The sequence below is a fragment of the Hippopotamus amphibius genome, chromosome 2 (assembly GCF_030028045.1).
Source record: "Hippopotamus amphibius kiboko isolate mHipAmp2 chromosome 2, mHipAmp2.hap2, whole genome shotgun sequence".
Classification (NCBI taxonomy): Eukaryota; Metazoa; Chordata; class Mammalia; order Artiodactyla; family Hippopotamidae; genus Hippopotamus; species Hippopotamus amphibius.
Window position 1 is genome coordinate 40,152,805 of NC_080187.1, and position 7,142 is coordinate 40,159,946.

Consider the following 7,142-nt stretch of genomic DNA (forward strand, 5'->3'; position numbering starts at 1 on the left):
GTGATCATTATATCTAATTTTGGGGGTTGTTTTTAAAGGATTAAATAAATATATATGAATGTTCTTGAGAAGTATAACTTAGTGATATCGACTTTTGTTCAGCTCAATAAACATTTGTTAGTAACTCACAGGGGTGGCGAACTCAGAAGGCTGTAGGTAATGTCAATACATGCAGCAGGCAGGGTTCCACGCAATAGGGAGCAGGGAGAACGTGCGTCTGGATAACTAGAGATCACAGCCCTGTCTGAGAAGGATAACCACTGCTCAGTCCCAGCCGCTAGTTTGCATCTGCCACATGGTATGGCAGGTCCTAGAATTGCAAAGAAAAATATCTGGTGTGTGGTGGATTTTGCAATCTCCCCATCCCCCTTCAGGAAATGAGGTGCTGTCCCAGCTGAAGAAAGTGCTGTCAGCAGATGACCTTCAGCTGTCAACCTCTGCAAGGATTGCTTCAGCTGCAGAGCCGCCTCGTCCAATGTGATGCGTCTTCCCGGGATGGCCCATGCCAAATGACTGATCAGGTAGGGGATGCCCGGCCACCCCATGCCAATTTAGAACAACTCTGAAAGGGCATTCAGCTACAGAGCTCTTTACAGTGTTGGATGAGGCAGCTGGATTTGCAACAGGACTTGATTTCTCCCTTGGCCCACGCCTGCTTCCTTCTCCTTTCCACGGGTATTCATCCCAAGGGCGCTCCTGAATGAACGTCCTGTACCCTAAAGTCCGTCTCAGAATCTGCTTCCTGGGGAATCCAACCTGCAACAGAATTCTTGAACTCATAAAACAATTTTTATGGTAAACTAGGTAGACAGATGATTTCAATATCATATGATAACTGCTAGGATAAATACACAGGCAAAAGCTACAGGAAAGAAGGAGGGAGGAAGCCTCTAGTTCAACCAAGGGGACTCAAGCTAAGTCTTCCCAGAGCAGACAATCTTGAGATTACTTCTGAAGGCTAATTAGGCTGTAACCAGATAAAGAAGAGGGAACAGGTATTCCAGGTAGAGGAGGAAAACACTAAAAGCAAACCACAGACAGATATCCAAGGAATAGTGACCCAAGTATCCATGAAGAACCACCAGCAACTTGGTTTTAATAAAACTTAATAGAACTAATAGAACCTAAGAGAACTAATAGAACTTAAATTGTAAATTAAGGATTGGCATGAGATAAAGTGAGAGAGAAAAGTTATAATTTAAGAGCTTGGCCTTGATCCAGTAGATAATGGCGATTGAAGATTTTTCCTCCTAGCTCTTTGAAGCATTCTTTCTTTCCCCAACAAGCTTTACACGTTGGTCCTTTGTGGAACCTATTTTCATTTAATAGGACTGCCTTGAGAAACCTCATCTCTTGTCATAATTCAAAATCTAGATATGAACATCCAACTCAACATCTCCACCTGAATGGCCCACAGGAACCACAAACTGGATGTGTCCAAAACTGAGTTCATTACCTGACGTTCCTACACCTCATCTTTCTGAATTCTCTACCCTGGTGAATATTAACACGGCCTACCCATTTACCCAAACCAGAGTCCTAGGAATCAGTCTTGATTTCTTGCTTTCCTTCATCCTCCAAGTTCAACACTTCAATGTCTCCTATAAATAATACCATTTTAATATATTTTAGATCATTCTGTATCTACCACTACTTCCTGAGTTCAGTAAAATCTCTTAACAATGGGCTAGTCTGCCTCCAATCGTACCCCTTTCAAATCTATTTTCCAAACATCTACAAGAGTAACCCTTCCAAAACACAAATCTGATCATGCCAATCCTCAGCTTCAAGTCCTCCAGGGTCCCCATAATCCTTGAGATGAAGTCCAAAGTCCTTAAAACTCTTCATCATCTGACCAGTGATTTCACACCTTCTGCTTCACCCACACTATATTACTTTAGATTCTTCCAGCTTTTTATGCTCTCTCTTGCTTTCAGAATGTGCACCAGGTTGCACTCATAGCCTGAAATATCTTTTCCCTACCTGTCTCTCCTCCTCTCCTTCCTTTTTCCTGATTAATTCCTATCAGTCCTTCAGGGCTAAGCTTAGGTGTTAATTTCTCCAGGGAGTTTTCTCTGCCACTCTTACCCTTATTATGAGATAAGTGCCCGGTTTATAATTCTATCAATCTATACTTACTTCTCTCTACCATGAGATTATAACTGAAGGCAGAGAACATGGCTCATTCATTTCTAAATTTCCAACATTCAGCAGAATATACGGCACATAATAGTTTACAATAAATATTTCCTAAGTAAATGAATGAAACAGAATTTGATGTCTAAATATACACTCCGATGGCAATATGGGTCACAGTTTTAAGAGGAAACTTGCTGGAGGTCAGAAGAAAAGTTACAAGAAGTAGTAATGACCTAAACCAGAAAAGTGAGAGTATAAATTAGAAAAAAAAGGAGCTAGAGAGAGAAAAATCTTGGAGGCAAAAGCAGCAGAACTGGTGATGGGATGCTGGGGGTAAGAGAAAGACTGTGATATAAAATGATTCCTAGATTTCTGGCCTGGGCACTAAAATAGTGATACCTTAACTAGGACAATACAAGAGAATAAAGGGCATAAAAATGATGAAGCCAGGACTCCAAGGTTGCATGAATCGTACCACTGAAGGAGAATAAGCTCCTGGAAGTCAAACTAGGGGAGCTGCCAAACTGGATACTGACATGGGATTTCACCCCTAAAGGCACTGCCGGAGAGTTTCAAAGAGGTTACTACCGGTATTACAACAAATACATCAACGTGAAGAAAGGGATCATCACTGGGCTTTCCCTGATGCCGGCAGCTTGTGAGCTTTTCAACTTCTGCCATTCTTACAGGGAACTCAAACACGAGCGCCTATGCAGGTACCACTGACGAGGGTGCACGCTGCGTTCCTGACCATGACCTCTGCCTGGCACCCCTGAATCTTTTTATATCCCAATGGAGAATTAACACCCAATAAAAGATGACTGGTACATGGAGGAAAAAACAAAGACGATGAGTGTGATGAATTCATTCAGGGCATGTTGAGAGTGAGGTGCCTAGAGGAGATTCAGGTGGAGTTATTTGGACATCAGCCCATAGGATGAAGGGAGGCGTAGAGGCCATAAACGGGATGACCCACAGGAACAGTGAAGATACGGAGGTGGCGCACAGTGGAACTCCAACTTTGCGACCGACAGTGCACCGCGCCCCCCAGACCCACCCTCCATTGTGCCCCAAGGGACCGCCTTATATGGAGGACACCAGTAGGCTTCTACGTCCTTTGGTTTTGTTTGGGTTTAGTCAATGTGGGCAGCAATAGAAGCATTATACAGAAGGCGAGAGAAGCGTGAAGCCTGGATGTTTATTCTCCAGCTTGCTCCCTGCTTCATCCCTGCACCAAATGTCACAGCAGCTCTCAGCCTCCTCATACAACCACTTCTCCAGGTTCTAGCAACTTCCCCTCGCCCCATCAGGCCTAGGTGTGCCAACAAAGTCACCTGTTGTTAGCATGGGTTGTGGCTAAGCCACACACACTTCATAAACAGCCCCTTCATTAAACTCTCTTCAATTATCCAGCTTGAATATGCCATCCATTTCCTAAAGAGACCCTGAGTGATATACAGGCGATCCTAGGAAGGAAAAGGTAGACAAACGAATCTGATAAACTAACTCTATTCAAGTGATTTAGTGGATTATCCTTCTGAAAGAGTCTTCTCTGAAAACTAAAGGAATAACTCTAATAGTGGGAATTTCAGGTACTTAAGACAAATGAGTAAATGGTTGGTAGCCAAGACAACTATAATGGGAAAATAACTCGGGGATCCCACAAACTAAATTTCAAGGAGGCACCTTCCAAAGGGCTAAATAACTGTACAAATGCACCACTTGTAGGTGCCCATGGTGACATGGTATCATATTATAATGACTTTGTGAGACTCAGTAATGGCAGGGGTTACAAATAACTGGGTATAAAATGCTGGTGTGTTGGGGAGAGGTTCTAAAAGTACTACACTGTTGCCAACTCAGTGACACCCACCCCACTTGAGTCCACCAGCTGGGCATCAAAATAGAACAAGAGAAATGTAGGAATGTTAGGAGAAATTCAGCTGTCTACTCCACTGGAACCACAAATTAATAATATTTATATATCTTGTTGCATTAAAGATGGGCTTTTGATAAACACATATGGCTTCAACATTTTTTTTTAAAGCTGGACAATGCCCTTTCTTGAGACTCCTCAAATATATAATGGGCCACTGCTGACTCTGTCCCAGTTCTATGATATCTCCTTCCACGTCTGTATCCTCTTGGATGTCTTTACTGCTCCACAGTTTATGACTCACTTTCGAAATGAACCCTCTAAAGCAATTCCACTTGACTCAAAGCAGCTATTCTCATAGCTATAACCCCTCAGCGGCCCTTATATTGCTAGCTTATTTACAGAAAGTGTCCAGATTGCAAATTTAATTTGTTTTTCTATGATTTATCCAATCAATCCTGCCAAAATGCGGGGGGGGGGGGGGAATAATGGAGGCTACTGGAGAACAATTAAAATGTCAACATGTTTAGAAAGAGACACATTAGTAATGCAAACATGAAATATTTTGATGTTCGTATTCAGGTCATTAGAACTTAGTGTTAATCAGGCCATTAGAACTTTGCATTAACTTACCAGTCACGCAAAGAAGAGCAGAGGACCCAGGGCTATGGGTTGCTTATCTCAAGTCAACAATCTAAATCAAATGAAAGAAAAATCCCATACTTGGCAATAACCCTAGAGTTCATCTCTTCTAACTTGCCTGTTAGTTCACTAATTTCTTATATGATATCCCTGACAAAGTCACCTGTTAATGCATTTAACACAAACAAATTGAGCACCTGCCAAGCATCATTTAAGCCCAACGATGAACGCACTTTGGTTGCTAATTCCAAGAAAGTCACACCAAGCTTGTCATTGAATTCTAACTTCATAACATAAATCATTAACATCAAGTTGTCTTGAACAAGATCTGCCTCCACACAAGTTCCAGAAGAGAAAACTGATCTGTCTTCAAATATTTTTCACAAGTAACTATACTTTAGTGCCATTCATCTCAATCCAACTCTCCTTTAGGCAAAACATACCAAGTTTTTTCCATCACTCCTCCTATGTCTTGGTGTCCAAGCCACTCGTGACCCCGGTCATACTCCTCTATGCACATTCAAGTTTTATCAAATCCCCTCTTAATGTGAAGAGCCCAAACTGGAAGATACACCTGAAATTTCTTCTGTTATGACGTGAGCACTGTATTGTTTTCTCATGTAGCTACAGTCCCTTGGCTTTTAAAAAATTCTCCTGTGATTCTATTATGAGTATGAGCTTTGGAGTCAGACTCCAATTTGTATGGACAGATAATTTTGCAATCTTGGACAAGTTACTTCACATCTCTAAACCCTAAAAAAAAAAAAAAATCATCTGTGAGACAGAAATAAGATATTGATGACATATGTAAGGCCCCCTAGCACAGTACCCAATACATAGTAAATGCTTAAAAATCATGAACTGATGCTTTTAACATCATTTCTTTCACGGATACATCCATTGTTTTTCTTCTTTTCCCCCCACATAAACTGACTCCAAATCTAGTACCATCCATCCTTATTTAACTGATTTTCTCCCTGAAATTTAAGACTTCACATTTCCTATTATAACAGTTCATGTGCTTTCACCTTCTTTTCCCAGTTTATTAAGATTTTCTCTAACTTTTGAATGCTATTGTGTCACCTGCAGATTTGATAAGCCTAACTTTTCAGTCCTCATCCAAGTCACTGATAAAGCTGTGACTAAAGAAGGAGCAAGGACAAAAAGCCCTGTGACATATGAGGGGGACTTCATCCAGGTTTACATCCATTTCCACTTTTCATCAGTTGTTTAATGAGTTGTGAATAGAGCTTATTGCAATAACATCTGACACACATTCCTTCATCTTTCCACAAGAACATCCTGAGAGAAAAACCAAGCTGATAAATTTGTCCCTGGCATCCCCACATCTATTTGCCCAGTAACTTCGTTAAATAAGAAAATGACATTTGCTATGATTTAGTGAATTTATACTGGCTCTTGACGCTCATTTTCTTTTCCAATTATCTGTAAGTCATCTCTTTAATAATCCATGTTTTTCTTTTCCTCTTTCTTCTTCTTTGTGGTAGGCCAAATAATACCCCTCCCCCCAAATCTGTCCATGCCCTAATCCCAGAACCTGTGAATTTGCTACTTTACAGGGCAAAGCAACTTTACAGATGTGACTAAGGTTAAGGATCTGGAGATGAGGAGGTAATCCTGGATTAACTGGGTGGGCCCAATCTAATCACATAAATCTTTAAAAGCGGAGAATCTCTTTTCCTGGGTGTGGTCAGAGGGAGATCAAATTTTCCAGTTACTAGAGAAGAAGAGTCAGAGGGGTGCAATGTTGCCAGTTGTGAATATGGAGGACGGTGGCCATAAGGCAAAAGAACATGGGCAGCCTAGTCTAGAAGCTGGAAAAAGTAGGGAACAGATACTCCTCCGGAGTCTCCAAAAAGGAATGCAGCTCAGCCGACACCTTGATTTTAGCTTAGTGAGACCTGTGCTGGACTTCCGACCTTGAGAACTGTAAGCCAATAAGCTTCTGTTAAGCCACTAAGTATATGGTAATTTGCTACAGTTACCATAGGAAACTAATACCTCCTCCTCCTCTTCTATTATAAATATAGACTTTGAGTCGACATCAATTTTTCTTCAAATTCACTTTTGGCCAATTGGGGCTTAATCTGTCCAAGACATAGGAGACTAGTATGTTTGGTGAATTGCAGGAAATCATCAATCTCCGAATAATGAATTATCCTTATCTCTTTATTAATGCAGGTAACAATGAAACATCTCCATAGCAAAACTTAGACTCCTCATAATTCTTATAATCTTGTAGTAAATATATCTCTTTTTGAAAATATCTAAAGTTCTCCTGATCTTTACTCCTTTGCACCTCTGATGTAATTTAATAAAATCAGGTGCAGTTTTACTGAACGTATTCTATCCTTACAGCTGTATAATAATGTTATCATGGAAACTACCTTTGTGAGCCAGAGCCCAATTCTCACTTAAGAGTTTTGTGACTTTCAGGGAATTCCCTGGCAGTCCAGTGGTTAGG

General features: G+C 41.0%; 1 pseudogene; it reads left to right on the forward strand.

Moving 5' to 3' along the window:
• Nucleotides 1-416: 416 nt before the first annotated feature.
• LOC130844324 (ATP synthase subunit f, mitochondrial-like) lies at nt 417-2,865 on the forward strand (annotated as a pseudogene).
• Nucleotides 2,866-7,142: the final 4,277 nt, after the last annotated feature.